The 24,844-nt window shown below is 56.4% G+C and overlaps 1 long non-coding RNA gene across 1 annotated transcript; it reads left to right on the forward strand.

The window, feature by feature from the left end:
- The first annotated feature begins 554 nt into the window (after positions 1-554).
- LOC139084613 (uncharacterized) lies at positions 555-1,191 on the forward strand. Its single transcript, XR_011542135.1, has 2 exons — positions 555-804; positions 1,022-1,191. It is a non-coding gene; the product is annotated as an uncharacterized lncRNA (long non-coding RNA).
- The last annotated feature ends 23,653 nt before the right edge of the window (positions 1,192-24,844 follow it).

Raw genomic sequence — 24,844 nt, forward strand, 5'->3', positions numbered from 1 at the left:
GCAAACCCATCAACATTCCCGCAGGGAGACAGTTTCGTTACACACGCGTGATAAATAGACTCAAAACACCCATGTTTGTGTCGGGGCGCCACTTCCAACAGGACCAACGGCGGTTGTGTCTCCAAAGGCGTTGGCTTCAGTTCTGGAGGCCAGTACCTGGGCCAAGCCCAGGTGACAGGGGTTGTCAGGCCGCACCTGTGACAGCAGGGGCTGCCGCGTGGAGTCTGCCTGTTGAACTCCCGTAACAGCCCAACCTGCCGGATGATGGAAGTTAAATCCCGTCCATAGGCCGCCCCTCTTTGTCTCCCGAGGCCTGGGGTCTAACAAACTCTGACATTTGGGGAAGGGTCTTCCGGTGCTCAGTCTGCAGCAGCCACTGCTGATGCCCCACCATCTACTTCCCAGCTTAGGCCCTGGTCGCTGCCAAGGCCAGACCCCAAGGGGCGTAGGCACCAATGTCCTGCAAGGTTCTGACCCTCCAGGGCATTCTGAGCAAACAGAGGTGGTCCCGGCAGCGTGAGAACCACAGGGCCCCTCCCCAGCTCAGGGAACCTCCCCAGCTGCCCGTCGTCCAGCTGACTCCCACACCAACACCCTCACCCCTCCTGAGCACATAAGCTGAGGACCACACATGTCTGGCTTCCTCTGACGTCAGGACCAGCTGGAGCCGCTCTGGTTGGGGGGCCTAGAAGAGACCCCTGCGGCCCTGGATCAGGAGGCCAGAGGCCCCGGCTCTTGGGGACTTTGGGACTGCACTAAAGGGCTCTTCTACCCTCTCAGCCGTCAGGCCAACGGAGACCAGAGGTGAGACCACACTGCGTCCCTGGGTGAGGGCTAATGGTCAGCCCCCACTTGGGGTCAGCTGGGACCTTCCCCACAATCGTGCACTTTATGGCTCTCAGCCACGCGGGAATCACTCCCCCTGGTTTCAGACCTGAGGTAAGAAAGTGAATATGTCAACCAAGCATCTCTGGGTGAGATGCAGCCTCTGCAGCCCATTACCCACCACCTGTCTCCTCAGGACCATCACTCGTGCTCGGGAGCCGCTCCCGGGACCCAGGGCACCCAGGCAGGAAGACCCGAGAAGTACAGGACACAGGAGGCGTGTTTTCTTTTAAATCCAACTGAAGGGAGAGATTTAATTCTCTCTGAAATGTCGTTGTCAATTAAATTCCAAAATTGTTTAATAAATTTTCTGTTTGAGAGTAGTTTTAGATTTGCATGAAAGCGGCAAAAACAGTGCCGAGTTCTCCTGTTGCCCGCACGGTTGCCCCCTTGCTAACATCTTACGCTGTCACGGTTTAACGCCTCTAACAGCACACTGAGTCCCGGATGAGGAACCGTTGCTATCGATCAACTCCATCATTCCTTCCGATTTCCTTAGTTTTCCCCAGTGTCCTCTTTCTGTCCCAGGACCCCACCCAGGATCCCACGTGACATTTAGTGGTCAAGTCTCCTTGGCTCCTCTTGGCTGTGACAGTTCCTCAGACCCCCTTGTGTGACGCCCTTGATAGTCTCGAGGAGGGCTGGGCGGGCATTTTGTGGGATGCCCCTCTGCTGGGATTTGTCCGGCGTTTTTCTCATGATGACACTGGCTTACGGGTTTTGGGGAGGATGACCCCGGAGGTGAAGTGCCCTCCTCACCACGTCGTATCCAGGGTGCACTGTCCACATGACTTGTCCCTGTGGACAATCACCTGGCCGCCTGGCCGAGGCGTGTCTGTGAGGTGTCTCCACCATAAACAATGCCCCACCCCAGCCCCGGCATGTTCTGGAAGAAGTCATGCTCACAGGGTAGGAGCTAGGCTCCCCGCCGGAAGGGGAGAATCCACGTGAATTTTTTGGAATTTGGCACAGGAGATTTGTCTGTTCTTTCCCTAAATTTACTTTTTAGTATAATAATTCCTAAGCTTTTCAGAGAGTCGTTGTTTAGCTTGTGTTAGAAACATAAAGGTCGATTATTACCGTTTTTTTCTACAGAAAATGCAGGACGAAAGGGTCTGTCTCTCTTCCACCCTTAGGCTCCGTGCGGCCGTGTGACTCTGGACTGGGGCTCACCTTCCACCTCGTCCTCCCCGAGACCCGCACCGTCTCCACATGTGCACCCGGCCGGCTCTCGGGAACCCCGCTCAACACAGCCACCGCCTGGGCCCTGCCCGTCCGGGGGCCTCGCTGGGCTCCCTCCACCACGCCTGAGGCTGCTTTTCTGCTTTCTGATCCTGTCCTTCTCAGCCGCCCACAGCCCTCTCCCCGTCGTTCCTCGTCCCCCGTTCTCCTCCCCCCTCATCCCTCGTAGCTGAGTCCACCTCCGTGCAGAAACATGTCACTTAGTGAGAAAGCATTGGCTCCAAAACAGTGTGTGCCAACAAACACTGGGGACAACGCAGACAGCCCAGGGGAGCCCGGAGCCCACATCAGGCCCGCTCAGCCACTCCAGCCGGGCCTTCAGGCAGGCCTCCTGACCACTCTGCATCCAGACCCGCGGGGGGCTGCCCTCTGACCAGCCATGGCGGCCGGCGCAGGTTGGTGGGTGGTGGCCAAAGACACAGACTCCCGGGCAGAGGTGAAGGACTCCATTCCCACGGCCTTCGCGGTTTTGAGCATCAGAGCCAGTTCCAGCAGAGTGAGAGGAGGGTGCCGGAGCACCTGCACGGACCTCCTGGGTGCAGGACGGGGACGAGCGGCCTGCCCTCTGTGGGTGAGGCTCGGTCCCTGCCCTCTGCTGTCCACGACACGAACTCCGAGAAGACCCTCTGGTTGACGCCATTGGTGGCTCAGCTATGAGCCCTGGTCCCGACACTCGAGCTCAGTGTTCCTGTCATGAAATGGGCTTGCCGAGCACTCAGTCCTGGGCTTCCGTGAGCTCTGCAGATCTTGCCCAGAGCGCAGAGTGCCAGCACTGACCGGAGGACGTGCCCACAGAGGAGCCCCAAGGTGAAGGGTCAGACCCAGGGCGCAGGGGCAGTTTCCCATCCTCCAGTTGTGGGAAGATGCCACAGATGCCGCACACCACGCCCGGTCCTGGGCCTTGCTCCCTCAGTGCAAGTCTACTGCCCCAGACACAGGCCCGTGGCCCCACAGGACAGGAGACATGCGGGAGGGAGGGAAGCCTAGTTCCGTGATGGGGTCGCCGAGTGCACACCTCGGGGAGGTGGGGACCCCATTGCCCTCCACTTCCCAGAGCCTGGGTGTCCCCAGAAGCCCTGTCGGGGGCCACAGGCCGAGATGCCCCAGGTGAGAGGACCAGCACCTCCCGCCCAGGACTGGCCTCTGCCTGGGGGCCAGCCCCAGAGACATGCGCTCACTCAGGGCCGTTCCCCAGAACCCCACAGCAGGAGCTCCCCCTCCCCGAGCTCCAGGCTCGTCCAGAGCGGAGGTGGGGGCCCGCTCACTCCCAGTGTCCCCGGCTTCGCAGAAGCACCCCAAATGCCAGCAAGGCTGCGCTTCGACAGGAGCGTCCCACAGTCAGAAACAAGCTGCAGGGTCGGCCGCTCTGAGGATGGGCAGGAGCCCCCAAGCCATGTGCCTCCCAGATGGAAGGTTCTGCTCGAGCCTCAGCCCCTATGGTGGCACTGAGAGGAGCCCCCAGCCCCGGCCAGGGGCACTCAGAGCCCCTCAGCCCCAGGAGTCTTGGGACTCAAGCCTCCTCTCCTGGTCACCGTGTGGCGTGTGTGGCCCCTCAGGGCTCATCCTGGAGGAAGGACGCCCGCCAAGTGGCGCCTGGCGGACATTCTCTGAGGACCTCGGGGGCACAAGAAGTTCGTGCGGGGTCAACGGACGTCCACTTCATGTCCAGGAGCAGCTGTGGGCGGAGAGCGGGGGCGTAATCTAATCTTCCCCTTCTCGCCACAACGATCGCACGCTAAGGGCTGCTCTCTCTTAATTAAGCTCAGCTCCCAAATCCTTCTAACCACGCAACTTCACAAGAAACATGTATCTTTCCAAATTAGCTTTGTGGCTCAGAATAACAAGCAGCACAGTTATATTAATTAGTGTACAGGAGCTCTAAGAACTCGTTTGCAGGTTGTTTTATTTGCTCCAAAGGGAGCCGACATTTATTGAGGTGGAGGATGTTCCAGCCCCACTGGGCACGTTAGGACATCGCCCGTCAGCTCTCACTGAACTCTGCCGCGGGGGAGGCGGGACGGAGGTTGGGAGAGGGGCAGTGAGGGGACCCCCTGCATCTGCTGCAAAGCCCACTCCACATTCCAGAATCACGTGAGGTTCCCTCCCCCCGCAGCTCCCATGGTTCCTTAAAGTAACGAATCTGTCTACACTGCATGCTTCTTACTGAAAAAGCCAAGAGAAAATCTTTCTCAAAGAGTGAGATTTTCAAATAAGGGGAATCAGAGTCTTTGTAAAAATCAAGCCTGTGAGACTCATCCGGGACTTTCAAAGGGAGCTTGGCGGGGACCAGGGCTCCTGGGACAGCCGCAGGTGTACTTCCCACCCCGGCAACTCCACGTTGCACTGTGGGTGACGGAGCCGAGGCTGCCCCAGCTGAGGACCCCACAGAGGTGGCTCCTGCGGGGTTGGTTCAGAAGCTTCCTCCTGCTGCCTGCGAGTAGAGAAACTTACCCCAACCGCACTCTGGGTGTTTTCAGCTCAAAACGTACACACTAGAGTCGAAGCAGGGAAATGTCTCTGAGGAAGAGACGCGACCCCAACACATCAGAGGCCCACTGCCCGTCCCGCTGGTGATCGTGGTCACCGACGACAATCGTCTCTGCTCCAGAGAAAACTGAGCGCACTTCAAAACCCATCATCAGAGGACACACGGCCAGATCCGCTTCCCCAGACCGCAGCGTTGCCAGGGTCTTCTGCGGTGCCGAAGGGGAGGGAACCAGGGGAGCCCTCGGGGGCAGTCCCGGGTCATGGGGCTAGGTCATGGGGGCTCCAAGGAACCACATCTGTGATGCCATCAGTGCCGACCAGCAAGGGCGGCAGAAAGAAGGACTGAGGACGTGAGCAACGAGGCAGTGACTATTCTCATTTGGACACTGCGGGCTCCAGGGCACCAGCACCCACAGGCCTGAGGTCTGGCATCTGCAGCCCCAGTGCAGCAGGAGTGACCCCTCTGCTGGCAGCAGACAGCAGACTCCCAGGGGGAGGTGGTGTCCCCGCGGCCCCAAGGCTGCGCCAGCAGAGTGTGCGTCCTAAACATGGGAGACGCAGCCACAGGGAGCCCAGAGCCTGAGGGGAGGAAGGTGCTTGGAGATCAGCCAGGGGACGGGGCTGGGGGCAGATGGGTCCCAGAGAGGCCAGCATGGGAGGGACAGCAGACAAGGAGCAGCACCCAGACCTGCGGCCCCGACAACCTTGGGGGATACAGAGGACACACTTACAGATGCTCTGAGAGAGGGGCAGCTGCCGTGTGGACGGTTAGTGCAGGAGACCCCGTTAAATATGACCCGAAGGAAAATTTAAACGGCCTTTGGAATAAACGACTTATGGTGCTTCGTGTGGTTTTGGAAATGCCAGTCGTGTCCCGAAAAGGGGGAGCTGAGCAAACAGCAGAATCCAGGTGTCTCCCAGTGACCTGGGATAGTGGAGTTTCTGCCCGATGATCTGGGATATCTGGGTGTCTCCTCAGTGACCTGAGACATTGGGGTGTCTCCCTGGTGGCCTGGGGTGACAGGGTTCCCCACTCTCATGACTGGACACTCTGTGGAGACCTCTCAGGTGTGGCTTCTACTCCAACGACGGACAGTTCTGAAGGCCCCTCATCTTACCAGGCGAGGCCTTGCACCTGAGGCAGAAATGCCCGCCCTGTTTACCTTCAGGGTGCTGACACACCCTGGCAGAGACGGTCCCGCTCCCTTAGGGACCGTGGTGGTCTGGGGCCAGGCTTCTGTCTCAGGGAGCCAGGCTGGTGGCCCACGGCTGGCCAGGGGCCCTCTGACGGGTCAGAGCGGTTCTGCTGGTCGATTGTCTGGCATCTGCTCCTCGCTGCTCTCTAACGTGACCAGAGTAGAGTTCACGGCAAGACCTTCCCCCAACAGCACCGACCTTGTGCTACCTGGCCTGGAGCCTGGCCGTCCGCAAGCCTGCTGAGCCCAGGGCTCAGGGTCCAAGAGCAGCGGGCGGTCCTGCTGGAGCCAAGCCTGGCTCGCCCTCTCCTCCCCGGGTCCCAATCTGTGTTAGGCTGGCTGACCATCATCTGCCAACCGGCCCTCTGACCCGGCCCCTCCCTGGTTCACCTGTGGAACGCGGGCTGGCCACCCCTCAGCTCGGGGTCTCGGGCCAGCAGGGTGCAGGGTGGCCCTGGCATATCCACCCCCCGCTTGGCCGGGCAGGGCTCCCGGAGGCAGCCTCCTTTCTCTCCTTGTCTTCCAGGCTGCAGCGTCCAGGGGCATCTGTTTTCTCTGCAGCGTTTGCACCCGACGTGTTTTGGTTTCCTCACACTCGTCCGTGAGGGTGCAACACCCCGCCCAAGAATGGCCTTTGGCCCTGAGGTGAGAGGCTGCCAACTGCGCGTGTAGACAGGGCATTTGCTCTGGGAGAGAAACTCAGAAAATGCCCAAGAAAATAGAGTCTGCAGAGCTGACGGCTCCCACCCCACGTCTGGATCCTCTTGGCTTTGCCTGTTGCCAGCGGCAACCTGCCGTCTCATTTCTGCTGGTTTTCCCCCAAACCAGCCAGATCGTAGCCCTTCTCCTCTCTGCCCCCTTCACAGCCTGCCCCTCCCTCGGCGCGTCCAGACTCTGCGCAGGCAGGCGAGCTGACGCCACGCGAAGCTCAGGGACCCCAGAGTCTTCCCTGGTTACCAAATGCCCAGTCGGGGTTGGGAAAACACGCCACCGATTGGAGCTAGGTGCCGGCCCCCACGATGACACTGCGGAATGAGGACTCCGTGTGGTGGAGTGTTTTCCTTCCTGCTGTGGAGTGTTTGTCTCCGTCTGATTTTTGTTGTGTGAGAACAGCACCCAGAGTCTAGCCTTCCCCCGACAGTCCAGCCGCCTTTTCCTTCTGTGGCACGAAGAATTGAAGCGGGTCCTAGTGTCTGAGTGACGGGACGGGAGTGGGGACTGGGAGCGGCTGCAGAGGGAGGCAGTAGGACGGCTTCCCTGAGACCGTGAGGTGGACCCCGTGCCGCTGACAACATGTCGATGACCCGTCTGTGCCCGTGAGCCCAATGGACAACGTAACTCGTTGCCCGGGAGGGGCTGAGGGCAGTGGGCGAGGTGAAGGCCACAGCCCTGAGAGGGGCCAGTCTCCTCTGGTGGCTCAGAGCGAGGCTGTCTCTTTCAGCTCCAGTGAGTGACCAAGCGCGAGGCCACGTCCACAGGACAGTGGACATGCTGGTGGGTCCAGAAAAGTCAGCCGTCCCATCATGGCCACTCAGTGCCCTCCGGCCACCCTCTCCCCAGGCTGGCCGAGTGGTCGGCCTATCAGGGGTCAGACAGACGGCCAGACTAGCTGAAGCATCAGGTCAACTTCTTCCCTTCGGTCATCTCCTCAGGAAGGCGGCGCCAGGCTCCCACATGAGAGGCAGCCAGTCCGACCATCCAGGCTGTGCCGAGAGCTCTGCAGAAAGACGGACGGACCTGAAACACAGGATGCAGCAGGGACTGCTCAGGGGAAGAGGCCGGCCAGACCCCGGCTCCGTGCCGAGGGCTCTGCGAGTGTCGGGCCAACGCCCACCCCATGTGGAGAGCAGAGCCACACTGAGGTCCGGCAGGAGCTTGCGCTGGAGGCCGGCGTCTGTGCGCTGGAAGAATCGCGGCCATCATAGGCCAGAGGACGGTCGGGTCTTCTCCTCTCCCTGGCGCAGCGATGGCTCTGCAGAGGGGACGCACACAGTTGCTTCTACCGCACATTAGAGCAAACCTGGAACCTGGTGCCACTCCACGGGGGCCGGCCGCTGGAGGGCACCTGGAGGCTGGCAGCTGCCTGGCAAGAAGCAACACCTCTTCCAGCTTGAGTGGCAGGCGTTCATCTCTTCCTCCAGACCAGGGCAGGCGTGCCCTCCACGGGGCCCTGGGGCTTCTCTCGCCTCCACTATGGAGTCCACGGGCCCATGGACATCAGCAGGAGCAAGTTAATGTGGGCTCAGCCCATCCTGCCCACAGGGGCACACACAAGCACCTGGGGGCATATGCAGGCACACTCATGCACGTGTGGACACACGGGCACATTTAGGCACACGGGGGCACATGTAGGCACACAGGGGCACATTTAGGCACACGCGGGCACACTCATGCACACAGGGGCATACGTGGACTCACAGGGGTGCATGTAGGCACACGTGGGCACAAGGGCACATGCAAGTCTGCTGCTGAACACTGCCACCCGTTGCAACCACGACTTCGACTCTGACGTTGGGGACGTGCCAGGTTTGGGTGAAACGCTCGCCTGAGGCTGTTTGTGGGCCGCTACAAAGAACATCTGGCACCAGGAACAGCAGCTGCTTAAGGCTAAAAATAGATCCTCGAGGTGAATCTTCAAAACCAGGGAATGGCCTCCACGCTGTCACCGTTGCGTGGGTCAGAGTGTGCCTCCTTGATTGCGGGTGACCTTTTCGGATGTCCCCTTCCTCATGTGTCTCCGTGTGGGGTTCTCTGTACCTGATCCCAAAGCAGGCGAGTGGGCTGCTTGTGTCCAGTACAGGAACCAATTCCGTCATCTAGGACGCGGGCGAAGCAAGAAGAGACGAGAGGGAGGGAGTGAGCCAGTGGTCAGCCCGGTGTCTTTCTCCATTTGCTTTTTTTTTAAAGATTGGGAGGAGAAAAAAAAGAGAGAGAGAGAGAGCAGGTATGACAACAAAACAGTTGTGCTGCGTGAGAACACGCCCTTCCCGTGGCTTCTGTTCTGCCTGCTTCACCGAGCAAAAGCAACGATTGCAGGCCTTGCCCACTGAGGCCATCCTGTGACAAACCTCAGACTGCTTGGAAGGGGCAGACCCTCCTCTGGGTCCCACGCTCCTGGCACAGAGCAGACGACGGTAAAGGAGCGGATTGCCACCAACCACAGTCAGTGGGTCGATTGACTATTTCACAGTGAGGCATACACATCCATATCGAGTGTATAAATAATATTTATTGACAGAACTTCAAGTTTATAGTGGAACCTGCCAACCACAGAAAATAAAGACCAGCAATAGAATTGAATACCAAATTCCACACTTCCTGCCACAGGCCCTGCATCCCAGTCACTCCTCTACTCTAAAGGAATGCCACCAGGTCTGTTCCTAGCAGGGCCACCAGCTCTAGCTGCTGTTTGCAAAGTGAGGACTTGCACCCGCCATGCTCTCTCAGCCCTGCCGGCTCTGACACGCCAGGACCTCGGTCCTGAGATGTAACCGTGTAGAGGTTCACGAGAACTTTGTTCATGGAAACTCAACATCAGAAAGCAGACGGAGACGTAATAGGAAAGGGCAGTTAAAGTCCCCCAGCTCGAACTGAGAGTTTGGGTTCGTCTCTCGGGAGAAGCCGCGTCTCTAAGTGCCTGGAAGACCACGTGGGAGTGGCAGGCGGTTCGTGAGCAGAATGCGGGGCTCTTGCAACGGGAAGAGATGTGAGAGGTCCAGTGTAACTCCTCACATCCATAAACAAGGAGAGGAGGTCCAGCAATGCAAAGCAGCTCACCCCAATTGCCACCAGCGACAGCTGTCAGAACCAAGACCAGGACCTATGACCCCTGACCCCAGCCCACTGACCTTCCTTCCACCTCACTCTACTAGCGCATCCAACCGCCACCAGCAAACATCAGCAGTTCACTGCCTGTCGGGATCTTGGACCCCAGCAGTGATTCTCAGGATGTGGCCCATGACATGGGGGCCGGAGATGCTCAGTGGCCCGTAGATCAGAACTGGTTCCCATGGTGATAAAATGCCGCTGGCTTCCTCGCACACTGACGTTTGCGAGGACGGTGCAGAGCCGCGGGGGTGGGACTGAGCGCACGCCTGAGCAGCGCCAAGGTGGTGGCGTCAAGTTGCGCGAGTCCATCCTCACGCACTTGCGGATAAACAAAAGCTGCAGCTGCACTTTAATACGTCCTTAATAAAGCAAAAAAGGACTAATTTTATTACACTTCGACCCTCGAATGCAGACCTTTCTAGTATTCTGTGTGAGCGAGGGGGACACACAGAGTGCTCGGGCCAGATGGTGGCCGTGCCGAAGACAGCGCAGCTGAGCCATGGCTGGACCAGCCCTTTTGTCGGAGAACACTATTTCCACCTGAAAGAACAACCAACAGACTCGTTATTGGGGAGTGGGTGTCAGGCAGACACCGTCCTGAAAATGAACAGGCGAACCTGCTGCTTTAAGGTAAACAGCTGACGGTGTTTGTTGCTGAGGACAAGGTTTGAGCTTTCAAGCAAAAACTAGAGTTTAGAGGTTGGGGTGTTACTGAGAAACATGACTTTTTGGTGTTGCATAAAGAGATGTGCCAGCATCTGGAAGATCCTCGTGACCCCATGAACTGACTTTCTCCAAGTGACCAGAGCACGACGTCCCAAAACCTGCACGGGCGGCAGATTGTCCAATGAGCAAGGAGAGCACAGCCTTCGATGCCGCAGCCCAAGAAGTTTGCCAACGCGGCTTCAGATTCTGCAGAGCAGCTGACCTTTAAAAACCACATTCACCAGGTTTGTGTGATGTCAGAGAAGAATATGCACAATTGTCTGAAGAGGCTAATAAATCTGCGTGGGGCCAGACTTCTTTCTATATTTCAACCAGCACAGTACCTCACAGCGGCCTGAACACAGAAGCGGAGCGGAGAGTCTGTCTGTTAAGCCAGAGGTAGAAGAGACTTGCAAAAATGTAAGAAAAAACATTCTTCTCACTAAACAGTTTTGTTATGTTTCACATAAATATGTTATTTATGCTAACTCTTTGTAGGTTTATTGTTACTTTTAAATGAATAAATTGACAAATATTTTTAAATTTCTCAGTTTTAAGTGCCAATGTGGTGTAGATCCTCAGCTACGGTAAGCAAAAGCTCTTGGTGGTCTTCTATAATTTTTAAAGGTGTCCTGAGACCAACAAATGTAATAACTGCTAGATATTGTAGCTTAGCACAAGTTGGGAATTTTCTTAGAGGCCTTTTTATCAGTAAGTGTTTAGTCTTTTTGCCCCATGTAGTGGCGGTAGAGTGACTTCTAGAAAGTGAGATGGGAGCCCTGAGGCTGGCGCCAGTGGTGGCCACTCAGTTCTGCGCTGGAGCTGGCACACCTGCTGTGCCTTCCTGGGCCTCAGACTTCAGGTGGAGGAGAGACGCAGGCACCCGAGCTGGGCAGCTGTCAGCCACAAAGACAGCTGCATACGGATGTAGGAGGCCCAGAGGGCTGTGGGCATGGCATCACACGCACACACGCACGTGCTCATGCATACAAAGTGCACACACCCATGAGCACGCATACCCACGCACACCTTCCTTTCTTACCCAGCCTTATACCACTCAGGCAGGAGAAAGAGTTTTCTGGGTTTTTTTTTACTAGACACTATTTTTCAGAGCTGTCTTAGGTTCACAGCAAAATTGAAGGGAAAGTACAGAGATTTCCCATGTATCGCCTGCCCCCACACGTGCACATCCTCCCCCATTATCAACATTCCCACCAGAGGTTACATTGAGTGTGGACCTACACTGACACAATGATCACCCAGAGTCCATGGTTTCCATCAGGGTTCACTCTTGGTGTTGTGCAGTCTATGGATTTGGACAAATGTATAATGACATACACCCATCAATGTAGCATCATACGGAGTATTTTCACTGCCCTGAAAGTCCTCTGTCCCCTCCTGTCTATCCCTCCCTCCCCATAGCCCCTGGCAACCACTGACCTTGTCACTGTCTCCGTAGTTTTGCCTTTTCCAGAATGTCGTAGAGGTGGAATCACGTAGTCTGTGGCCTTTTCAGACTGGCTTCTTTCACTTAGTCACATGTATTTAAGGTCCCTCCATGTCGTTTCATGACTGGACAGCTCATTTCTTTTCAGCACTGAATGATATGTCACTGTCCGGGTGGACCACAGCTAACCCGTCCACCTACTGAAGGGCCTCTTGGTTGCTTCCGAGATTTGGCAGTTGTGAATGAAGCTTCCGTAAACAGCCACGTGCAGGTTTGGTGAGGACGTCAATTTTCAGTTCCTCTGGGTAAACACCCAGGAGTGCGATGGCTGGGCTGCCTGGTGAGAGGGTTGAGTTTGTAAGGAGAGTGGAGGCTTCGCTCTGAAGGAAACCTGTGAGGCCTCAGAGAAAAGACCCCCAGACGCGAACACCTGGAATGCCCCCAGGAGCAGGCCCTCGTCTGCGAGTGTGGCTCGCACAGCTGCAGGGGACCCTGACGCAGAAGCCCAGCGGGGACCCCGTCTTAGGAAAGTCCTCGACATCAAAGAGGGACCGAGACAGAAACAACAACAGAAGCCTGGAGGGCCCAGACACAATTCAGGAAGCAGAAGAAAACCCATAAAGAAAACAGAAGCAGGATTGTGAGGAACCGTCGAAGCAAGGACACACATGTGTCCTAACATGTTCCATGAGGAATACACACATGTGTCCTAACATGTTCCATGAGGAATACACACGTGTGTCCTAACATGTTCCATGAGGAATACACACATGTGTCCTAACATGTTCCATGAGGAATACACACATGTGTCCTAACATGTTCCATGAGGAATACACACGTGTGTCCTAACATGTTCCATGAGGAATACACACGTGCGTCCTACACATGTTCCATGAGGAATACACACGTGTATCCTAACATGTTCCATGAGGAATACACACGTGTACCCTAACATGTTTCATGAGGAATACACACGTGTATCCTAACATGTTCCATGAGGAATACACACGTGTGTCCTAATATGTTTCATGAGGAATAACTACGGTGATGAGGAAAACTGTTACATCTGTGAAACAAAACACAGTCCCAGGGGAGGAGTAAGCAGGGAGCAAGCCAGAGCCCAGGACGTTAAAGACATAAAAATGAAATTTAAAGAAATAACCTTTCTCTTAGACGTAAACATGGTTGTATCAGATATACGTATAATACTGAGGATGTCTCCAAGAACTCAGAATAATAAAAAAAGATGGGAAATGGAAAAGAAAATACATAAATCCATCCGGGAGGAATAACCACAAAGAAAGAGTGGAGAAAATGGGCATGAGGAATTCCTTCCAGAGCTAATGCTGGAACATTTGCCATAACTGAGGCCCGAGCTCCCGGATCCAGAGTCCCTGCCGAGTGCCCTGTGACAGCAACAATGACTTTATTATGACTACTGGGACATTTGGGCACCAGGACACAAAGATCCCACAAGCTCCAGGAGAGCAGAGTCGATGGCACACGAGGTGCGGAGGGTGGTCACACGGGCTCCGGTCCAGACCATCCGTCCTGGGTGAGTGGGTCCTTGAAAACAACCTCGAAGAGATCCCTGTGATGGTGCCCCACCCACAGGAGGAGGTGGGCCCGGAAAGGGGAAGACGTGCGATTCAAGGGGCGGGAGGAGAGAGGCAGTGAGTCCTCAGGGTCGCCTGAGGGGACCCCACACTGTCAGCTCCCCGGGGCCAGGAGAGCAGCCGCCCGGACTGGAGCCGGTGGTTGACCTGGTCCCTGTGACCACGTGGAAATTGTCCTGAGAGAGTTTTCACAGATCCGCTGGGGAGTTTGGAAGGCTTAGTGATAGGTACATAGAAAAATCAAGAAAACAGAAGCAGCAGATAATTCCAGAAAATCAAAAAGCTGTACAAGAGACGATGTAATTATAGCACAGGGTGGCCACCAAGTCTGAAAACATGGGTGGACACGGAAATTAATACAATGGCTTATCAATGTTGAATTATAGTCCGTGTTAAAAAAAAGCCAATGGTCCCGCACTTCATGACCACCCTGCAGACCTCTTGGCCCCCGGGCAGGTGTGCCCTAAGCGGCCGGTCCTGACCAGCTGGGCGCCTAGCCTGCCTCATCCACACCCAGGGACCACGCAACGAGGCTCTAGCTGCGCTGTCCTGTCCGTGGCTGCCCTCGTCCCACCTCCTTGGTCACACGGTGCGGCCCCACCTGCTGGCCTCTGGGACCTGCGTGCAGCAGGAGGCTGGAGCGGGCTGGGGAAGGAGCATGAGTGTGCGGGCACCTCACAGCCTCACCCCGTGCTCCCGGTGGCAGAGGACACTTCTCCTGAGCAAGGCGTGCGTGTGTGCACGCTCAGAGCGTGCTCTGGGTGTGAATGTGTCACATTGGTGTGGATGTGTGTGCATGAGCGAGCGTGCACTGGGAGGGTGTCGTTAACTCTGGACCTCTGCCTGACAATCCGGAGCAATTGTTTCTCCACAAAGCTCAGAGAAACGTGGGCTATTCTGAGCTGAGCCTTGTAAATAACGTATTGCTTATCAACACATTCTGTCCAAAGCAGGTGAGGCCCAGTACTTGCAGAAAATCGTGTTTTGATTTCCATGGACCAAACCTCTAATGTCTGACATGTCTGGCAAGTAACTCACCAAAAAATGTGGCCCCACAAAATGTGTCCTCATTGGTTTGGGCCTGCAGGACTTGGGGACCCAGGTCTGCCGCCCCTGTGGAGCTTGGGGGACTCCCCTGACACATGCACAGCGAGAGGCTCCCCAGCACGCTGGTCATCGAGGAGGAGAAACAGTAATAGTGACACTTCGACTCATAGAGATTTTCTTCAAAGAACTCAAAATAAGGTTTCTTGTCACAGATATTTTTAAATTAAAAATTATATATAGAATGAACCTAAAATAACTTTCAAATATAGAGACCCAGCATTATTTCTCGCAATACATCCTTGTTTTTTGTTTTGTGTGTGTGTGTGTGTGTGTGAGGAAGATTGTCGCTGAACTAATATCTGTGCCCGTCTTCCTCTACTTTGTATGTGGGACGCCACCCCAGCATGGCTTGAGGAGCGGTGCGAGGTCCACACTCAGGATGTGAACCTGTGAGTCCTGGGTCACCAAAGCAGAGCGTGCGAACTTAACCACTGTGCCACCAGGCTGGCCCCACATCCTTGCTTTTGCTAATGATGACTTGCCCAGTACTACCACGAAGAAGGAAGAAAAAGTAATTATAAGTGAAATGAACTTAAACATTTCTATCTTTCTGTCCAATGTCTTTCTCTTTCTTGGACCCAGTTTTTCAGTTCTCCTGTGCATCTCCCTGGCTTGGGCGGCTCCTTGTGACTGTGCCCGAGGCCTCTGTCACAGGCCTGCCATCACCTGAGATGGGACAGCCCCCCCTTGAGGAAAGCTGGGGTTATAAGGAGGCTCGCTCCTGATTATTTTCACCTGGATCAAGTGCCTAAAATCAGGGGTTCAGGTGAGTGGATGGCAGGTAAGCCTGTGGATCAGGGTTCGTGATGAGAACAGGTGGGGTCGGGGAGAAGGCCCACTGGTCTCCTCTCGGCTCTGAACCTCGCTGTGGGCGGGGATGACCAGGGTTGGCAGAGGGTTGGGTGGCCAGTGTCTTGAAGGTCCCCGTAAGCTCTAAACACCATGGCTCCAAAGTGGAGGTGCACACAGAGGGGCATTTAAAATTCTGTGTGTGCAGAAAAACAGATAGGCGTCTGCACATACACATGAAGCACACAGCGGGATGGGTTCTCACAAAGGGACCCTGCAAACGCTTCTGCTTTGATACCTAAAACTTTTCTATCTAAGTTTGTTAAAGGACACACTTTTTCAAGGTAAAACTATGACTCATAGAAACATAAAAGGAACCTGTGTCAAGGACGTCATGTAACATGTTAATTAACGAGGGAACCGTGAGACGTGACATCAGCACAGAGTGAAGCCGGCGAGGCCATGTGCTCAGGCCTTCAGGAGCGCGAGCTGAGCCGCCACAGGCCACAGAAGGTGCTGGTGTGGCAGGCATAGTGTCTGCCGGGCTGACGGATGGCCGCCACGGACGGCGGTGACACTGCTCAAGGACAGAGGCGGGACGGCCAGGTGGCTCCAGCCGGGCCTCCAGCCCCTTTTCGGCTCATGTGAGTTTTTCACGAGTCACACGTTCTCTCTGATCCAAGTACTAAGGAACCAGGGGCCAAAAAACAGGACAGTCTCGAGGGGCAGACAGCAGAGAGAAGCACTGAGATTGCTTAAAACAAACCAAGCAGCGCCTGCAGTCGCGGGCTGCGTGGTCCCCGCCCTGCGGCGGGGCGGGCGTGGGGTGTGAGAGCCGCAGAGGCGCAGCTGCAGCCGTGTCCGTCTCCCCTCCCTGGGCCCCAAGCCCAGCCCCCGAGGCCACATCTCCTTGTCTTCGCCCCCTGAGAGCCTCAGGCAACCGCGAGGGATGTGTCCAAGCAAACGGGTGCGGCCCAGGACCAGCACTTCTAGAGAGCAGCCCCAAGCCGGGTCCACGGCCAGCACGCGGGGACGGTGAGCAGGATGGGAAAGGCTGCGCCATCGGACTGGGCGCAGGGAGGGGGCCTCCAGGACCACGTGGATGGCTGGGGCGTGTCTCCTCCAAGCAGAAGGCGGGAAGGCGCCAGCCGCGAAGAGACGAAGAGATGTGTGGGGCAGACAGAGGGCCTGCTGGCTCATGGGGTCTGAGCTGGTCCTGGCCTGGACTTGGGCCCACAGACTCCAGCCTCCAGCCTCCAGCCAAGAATGTCGACACCGCATGGCTGCCCTGGAGATTGTAGGGTTTGCCCAGCCCTCCTGACCAGCCTCTGTGGTGATCCGTGGGAGTCAGCTGTGGGGAGGCCGTTTCTGCGTTCCAGGGTGGGGCAGGGTCCCCATATAAGCTGACGCTGGTCTCGCCACACCACCTCCCTCCCTGCATGTCTCCCTTGCCCATCCAGCTGCTCTGTCCCCACTCTGCTCCAGATGGGGCATCCTGTACCTGGGGAGGACCTTTCATTTAGGCTTCCCAAGAGGAGCAGCTGCTGTTCCAACAGGTGTCGAGTCGAGGCCACCAAGAGACTCCAAGCAGAATCGCTGCTATGGGGGGCCCCCAGGCACCCCAACTCTGCCCCCGTGCCCCCGCTGGGAGCCCCCAGGCACCCCAACTCTGCCCCCGTGCCCCCGCTGGGAGCCCCCAGGCACCCCAACTCTGCCCCCGTGCCCCCGCTGGGAGCCCTCCTCTGACGCCCCAACTCTGCCCCCGTGCCCCCGCTGGGAGCCCCCAGGCACCCCAACTCTGCCCCCGTGCCCCCGCTGGGAGCCCCCAGGCACCCCAACTCTGCCCCCGTGCCCCCGCTGGGAGCCCTCCTCTGACGCCCCAACTCTGCCCCCGTGCCCCCGCTGGGAGCCCCCAGGCACCACAACTCTGCCCCCGTGCCCCCACTGGGAGCCCCCAGGCACCCCAACTCTGCCCCCGTGCCCCCGCTGGGAGCCCCCAGGCACCCCAACTCTGCCCCTCTGCCCCCTCTGGGATCCCTCCTCTGACGCCCCAACTCTGCCCCCGTGCCCCCTCTGGGATCCCTCCTCTGACGCCCCAACTCTGCCCCCGTGCCTCCTCTGGGATCCCTCCTCTGACGCCCCAACTCTGCCCCCATGCCCCCTCTGGGATCCCTCCTCTGACGCCCCAACTCTGCCCCCGTGCCCCCGCTGGGATCCCTCCTCTGACGCCCCAACTCTGCCCCTGTGCCCCCTCTGGGATCCCTCCTCTGACGCCCCAACTCTGCCCCCGTACCCCCTCTGGGATCCCTCCTCTGACGCCCCAACTCTGCCCCCGTGCCCCCTCTGGGATCCCTCCTCTGACGCCCCAACTCTGCCCCCGTGCCCCCTCTGGGATCCCTCCTCTGACGCCCCAACTCTGCCCCCGTGCCCCCTCTGGGATCCCTCCTCTGACGCCCCAACTCTGCCCCCGTGCCCCCTCTGGGATCCCTCCTCTGACGCCCCAACTCTGCCCCTCTGCCCCCTCTGGGATCCCTCCTCTGACGCCCCAACTCTGCCCCTGTGCCCCCTCTGGGATCCCTCCTCTGACACCCCAACTCTGCTGCCATCCCCCCTCTGTCCACCTGAGCACTAGTTAGGGACAGAGGTGGGGAGGGAGGGGGTGCTGCTGTGCTGTCACATCCCCCTTCAATAAGGGAAATGTATAAAATTCTTCTTTTACTACTTAAAGAAATCTAATTCTAGCCCATTATTCAGATGGATAGATTGAGTTGCAGGCCCTCTTGGGATTTCTCAGTGACGCCCCGCAGACAGGGCCGTGGGGAGGAATCCAGCTGCCAAAGCGTGAGCCAAAATCCATCTCCTAAATCCAATAAACCAATGAGCCAAGTGCTGAGAGTGGGAAGACCTTGGTTCCCAGAGTTCCTGGAATTTTCTAGAATTAGTTAAATGCAGAGGAGAAAGGGGTTTCCTGTGCCCATGCCCTGTGTCTTTGTCAGAATGTACTGACCCCTGGGCGAGGCTGAGAGAATCAGAATTGGGTGTAAAGGACCCTTAGGGAGCTTCCGGTTCAGCACCATCATTTTATACTCCAAGAATCAGGGGCTGCCCAGATCCTGTGCTCACAGTTTAGGCTGGTCCCCTGTGATACATGGCGTTTGGGAAGGCTGACCCCAGGGGTGTCATCCAGCATGGCATTCTCCCCTGCCATCAGCAGCAGGTTCTGGGTGGAGATGTGGCCTATCCAGGTCTGGCCTCTGACACTGGGACAGGGACCCCCTCAATCCCATGGCCCAGGTGCTGTAGGAAACCCCGTCATGATGGCAAGTGGAACCAGCCTCAGGATGAGATAGAACAGAAAGACTTGAACAAAAGCAAGTGTTTGGTGGTGTCATGGAGCTGCTGGATCAAACCACCCCTGAAGCCTGTTCCTTTGGATCTCTCAGCGCCAGGGGACAATAAATCTCCTTTATTATATTATATATTATATAAGTGAGTTTGAATTGACAGTAATCTGACACAGCTGAGCACAATTTGAAAGTCAGAGTTGATGTCATATAGCCTTGAAAATCCCAACCAGGCCGAAGGAAGCACTAAATGGTATTAGGTAAGGGAAACTCTTCCAGGGCATCCTGTAAAGATTTGTAACTTACAGAGTCTTAAGAGGGCCGCTTTTAACTGGTGCAATGCTTCAGCTTATTTTTCCTGGATAGAGGCCACTAACTCTGGGACGAGGGATCTGCCACAGGAAACGGTTCTGTGAGGTTCCTATCTAAAGCCTACCTCTGTATTAAAGAGAATATTTAAAATAATAATGATGACATTACGCTTTCGAGAGCAAACAGTTGCTCCAGCCCCACTTCAAGAGGCCAATTTTTAATCCATTTACTAGTGAAGGAGCTTTTAGCGAAAAATGCAGAACCAAAGGGTGCCGGGGGCAGCGCGGGGCTTTCCTGTGTGAGCGATCAGTCGGCCACGCTGACATGTCTCACCAGCAGAGGACTATTTCTGGGGAAGCAGAAGCAGCGAACTAACTGAAAATACTCATGATGGATCCCAGCTTCCTCCTTGAGAGAAAAACCGGAAGTTCCCCCTTCCGTGTTCTTGTGGAAAGCGGCCCAGGTGGGGGGACCCGCTGCCCCTGACTCACCGGCCGGCCGGCTAACGAGCAGTTTCCAGCCACGTTTCTGCCGGGCAGCTGCTCCTGACATGGCGCTGCCCGGTCACAGTCGGGAGACGATGATTAAAACTTGAGTGGCTTCGTTCCCTCGCACTGGAACTTCAAAAAATTAATTGTGCTTCTTGGAAAAGTACAAGAAAAGCAAAACAAAACAAAACAAAACACCTCCAGCTATAGGAAGGATTTGCGTTCCCAACACATTTAAAGATTGATAAAGATGCAGCCACTGAAACGGGGTGGCCTCGCTCAGGCTGGACAGATGGAAGAAGTAGGACCGAGAGCCCAGAGTCAGGCTGGGAACGTCCATGTGGGTAGAACGTCACATGGTAACATTTCAACGTTGGCAAAAGAAAGGATTCTTCCATAAATTTGGACAAACTAATCTGGGAGACAATATTTGTCGACGTGAATCCCAAACAGCTCAGGTCTGGAGCCGGGGGGAGCTCCTCCACAGACGCTCCAGCCCTCAAAGCGACGGGGGCTTGAGCGCCGAGAAGCTGGTTCAGCCGCCAGGCTCCACGAGAGAACCTGGAGACTCTCCCCCGGGTGCCGAGCCTGAGCCCGGCTGCTCCTGGAGGGAGAGGGCCCCCGGCTGCATCAGTGGGCAGCTCTCTGCAGCGCCCAGCACAAAGTGTGGGGAAGACTGCACCAGGTCCCACTGGGCCCAGCCTCCCTGAAAGGCCCCATCCCTTGACGTCTGTGCTGCAGGGGTCCACTCTGAAACCCTGTGGCTTGGGGACTTTCTGGGGAGCAAACATCTACCCCAAGCCCTTTAACCCCATGGGAGTGCTTTCCTGGGGGGCCCTGGGGCTCTGCCATCGGCTCTTGGCGAGGTCACTTGGCTAGAGAAACCCAGCCTGCATTTGCTGGGTGTTTGTGAGGCCACAGTCTGCTCTGCCTACAGGAGGCGCGAGCAGTTCCCGCCAGGGTGAAGCCTGGGGACCAGGAGGGAGGCCGTCCTCCTTCCAGCACAGTACGCCACCGGCCGCTTTCTCCCGGGCAGTCCTCAGACCTCTTCTCAACGCACCACCCCCACCTCAGGGGCTGCAAACCTGGGCTCCGGCCTCACTGGACCTCGGTCCCACCTCCTCTTTCCTCTGGTCGCACATTCTTGTTTCCGCTCATCGTATGCGTTTTATTTCACCATCTGTCTCTAACCCTTTCTGGAATTAGGCCAGATCTAAATCGAGTGACCAATTGACCTCCTTAAAGCGTGGTCATTTGCAGCTTCCCCAGGGCGTCTTCAGGGGGGTCACGGCTCACGTGCAGAGGCTGGGAGAAGCGCTGCAAAGCCCTTCAGAAGCCAGGGCCGGAGTAGGTCTGTTTTGTCCTGCATAGGATAAGCCCATCTCCGAAATGCATCCAGAGAACAGAGTTCAGATGCAACAGCTGGTACCTATTAGCGCCCATGAGTTGTCCCCTTCGGGCGGAGCTGTCACCCAGCGCTAAGTATAACCGCTCCATGTTCCGTGGCCAAGCAGTCAGGAAGTCACCGGAGTTTTCCACCCACTTTTAAATCTGCGTTTGGAGAAGCCTGTGTTTAAGGGCTCCTAACGGACAGATGCAGCGTGAATGTCCACTCGGCCGGAGCCCGCCTGACGTGAGCCGGCTTGACAGGCCATCTGGCCCCACAGAGACCCGCTCCCAGAACTCACAGGAGACGGTCGATTTGCGAGGCACAAGGGCAGCGGCCGCCCACTCGAAACTCATTTCGAAACCTAAATGAGCAGGTGTCAGTCTTCCCGCTGGAATTCTAAAGGGAGCCCGAGACTCCTCTCTTCTGCTTGAAACGCCACAGCCGGACACGTTGGCTGGGGGGCCGGGCTCGGGTTCCGGGAGGTCATGCTGATAGAGACCTTGGGGAACGAAAGGCCAGCTCCCCCAGGGAGTGGGACCGAGCCATCGGGAAATGGGTCCTAGAGAGCCTGGCGGAGCTAGAGGGGCACGAATGACACTGAGGTTTGCCCATTGGCAGGGACAGCGAGGAGCCTTCCGGGAGGCGTTTGCTGGTGGAGCAGGTCTCAAGGCGGTTCTGACGGCCCCGGGCCTGAGACCCTACCCCAGGGAACTGGACAGAGACAAGTCACCCGGCCAGGTTTCGGGGACGTCAGTGGCTCCACAGCCTGTTTGGGTGGAGGGCAGTCAGGTCGGGGCACCTGGAGGTGAAATCCTCGCCTCTCTGTGTCTGTTTCCCATGTACTAAGCCTGGATTTCGGGATGGACTGGCTGACTACTTCTGCAGAGTGGCGGACAGGAGAGGGCGGCGACAGTCCTTATCTAGCAGAACCGGCTGCCTTCTCTCGTCACAGCCCATTGCCTCAGACCGGCTGCCTTCTCTCGTCACAGCCCATTGCCTCAGACGAGAGTGCCACACCTCAAAGCACAGGGGCAGACACCCGGGTCCAGGGTGGGCTCTCGGGCCCGGAGGACTGCACCCCTTCGTGGAAAATGGCAGTGAGGCCGTTCCACTGTTCTCCCCAGCCCAGGGGCATCCGGACATGAACTGGATGTGTGTGGTTCCTTCCCTTCCTCCTAAAACGCAGTGAAACCTCGCAGACAGTGCCCGTCGTAACGGCCTTGTTCCACGGGGTGCTCACGTCAGTGAATCCCCCCACACGGCCACTCACCCTCCTGTGGGCACACGCTGCGCTTGTGTGGGGCCCAAGGCCAGCGGGGGCAGCCCCAGCACGCTGGGCAGTGAACAGCAGTCCAGTAAGTGGGTCTCAGGGAGGAGGAAAGGAATCTTTAAGCCCAGAAAGCCCAAAGAAGGTGAGGAGGAAGAATTGGGGCAAAGCAGAAATGAAATGGGAAATTCACCAAAACATAACATAGACTGCAGTCAACTATCGTTTTGTTATCTTTAAGTGTCTGGTTTGGGGTGTTATAAATAACTGAAATTGGTGCCAATAAAACTAACACAGCTGGGAGAAGATGCAGAGTAAAAACACGTCTGCTTTTGTCCTCTCCTGAAATTCAATTTCTCCTGCTGAAATTCAGTACAGAGACTTTGTAAAACGAAACGGCACAGACAGAGGGATGGAGACGAGACAGACTGGAAAGCAGACGGATTTATGGCAAATGAGGTTTGAGATGGCCGGAGGGGAGCCAAGAGCAAGCGTGATACAGAGCCTCGGGCCCGCGGGCCCCCAGGGGCTGGAGCCGAGGCTTCAGACAAGCCCAGGGGTCTTCTCCAGGGTCTGCCCAGCCCGAAGGACACCCTGGGACTACTGAGGGGGCCCCGACCAGATCCCTAAAGGGAGGTTCGTAGTAAGGAGACCCCACTGTCGTGAGCGTTCGTTGGCCTCCCGCCTCCTCGATCTCAAACACGAGCCGACGGCCGGAGCTTCCAACCTCTGAGCACACGCTACACAGAAACACACACGGTGAGCAGAGGCGTTGTGATGTCAATGGGAATTACGTGGGGAACTTGCTATCATCGCCGCAGAAAGTTACGGCAGCCGTGAAATGTGCACAGAATAGTGTAGTTATGACAGAGAACACAAAACTAACACCAGGACCCTAGAAATTAGAAATCTGTCCACAAAAGGAAAAAGATCAGTAGAATGGTTGAAAAGTAAGGAAACCTACCAGGAAGGACAGCTAAAAGACGACGGGATCAAACCGAGGACAGAAAGACTAAGGAAGCCGTGGGACTGGTCCAGCAGGGCTGACATTTGGCCGACAGGAGTCTCAGAGAGGGGACAAGGCCCAGAGACGGCAGAAAGGAAGAAATCACCAACCGATAATTCAAGAAAGACTTCCGAGAACTGAGGGCGCGAGTCTCCAGGTGGGAAGACCTTGTGGGGTCCCGCATGGAAACTGGAAGCAGACCCTCCCACGGCTGCACCGTGGACTCCAGCGCTCGAGCGGGTGGAGGGGTCCCAGGGAGACAGCGGGACACGGAGACAGCATCTCGAGTCGCAGGAGCAATGCTGGACACTGGGAGGTGATGAATGCAGCAAAACAGTGCCTGCGAATGACTCCAGCGGGCGGGTAGCTACGAATCTGAGGGAAAATGGAAAACTGTGCAGGGAGAGTAATCATAGAGTACCACGGGCTCATCGTGAGCACTGTTGACGTGGCCTTGATGATGCTGCCTGATCAATGTTACTGCTCACGTTACCAACGGGGAGTATGCAGGTGTGGTGGAGATGGGGGCACTGAATCTTCCTCTTTCATCGCGGGGAAGTAATTGATGATGCCAAAAATTAATACATCACAAAGTAGCAACCACGGCTAGTCATTTAGAGACTGGAGGTAGTGCTGAGAAAATCAGCTTAGAGACCCGGGGGCAAGTGCTAGAAGGACGAGAAGTAGGGGCAGGTCAGGGACTGCCGCTGTGGAACGCACCTTAGTGAAAACAAAATCAGCGCTGACCTGAGGGGCACAGCCTCCAGCGAACGAGGACAGTTTTCCCCAGAACGTCATGGAGCACTGTCCACAGTGAGGCCACGGGAGGGCTCAGAAAACGCTGTCTGTCTCCACTGTCAGCACTATTATTATTACAGGCCTTGAAATCAGTGGATTAATAATTAATATCAGATTGTCTTTACATGTGTCTCCCAGGAATGAGAAGACGCTGGTTTGAAGGTGGAAAATTCGTCAGTTAGCTTCAAGTCCTAATCAGCCTCAGAGATCTTGGTTTAGGAAAACCCCGCACTGATTTGCTGTCTCCACCACTCTCCCGGGCTCTCGGGAGCCCCCTTGGACTGTCAGGTGTGTGGGGACATCCGAAGGACACTGAGGGGCTCTCAAATGGAGTCAGATTGCCATTCAGACCACTGGCATGGATCTGCTGGGCAGAACGATTCAGTCGCATGTCAGATGCACATGCGAGGAGGAGCCCACGCCTGTGCACGACCGAGCGGTCAGCGCTGGAGCAGGCCCTCTGCCGTGAGGCCGGCACACAGGGCCCTGGCTTGCAGACCACTGCATCCTGGTGGCCGCCTCTTCAGTGAGTCACAGGACACTCCCTGATCCCATACCTCAGTTTCCCCCCTGTAAATATGAGGGCAGACTTTTAAGCTGACAGAAAATACAAAGTATCACAGGACGGGAGGAAGTGTGGCTTGTGACCCAGCAGACTCATGGCCTGTGACTCTTCCTGACTAAGTCGCTACGGCTTCCGCAGTGCGAACCTGGGACCTCCAATCTGGCGTGGTTGCTTTTGATTTTTTGTCTGTAATTTTCCAGGGAGATTTGTATCCATTAAACTCACTGGGAGCAAGGACAGTCACTCACGTACAGCTATGACACATGCAGGTGCCTGGGGAGGGTTTTGCGTGCATGTATGCTTGGGCATGTGTGCACACACATGTGGGGGATGTTCACATGCATGTGCTTGTGCATGTGCAAGGGTGTGCAT

Source organism: Equus przewalskii, chromosome 7, assembly GCF_037783145.1.
Source record: "Equus przewalskii isolate Varuska chromosome 7, EquPr2, whole genome shotgun sequence".
Lineage (NCBI taxonomy): Eukaryota > Metazoa > Chordata > Mammalia > Perissodactyla > Equidae > Equus > Equus przewalskii.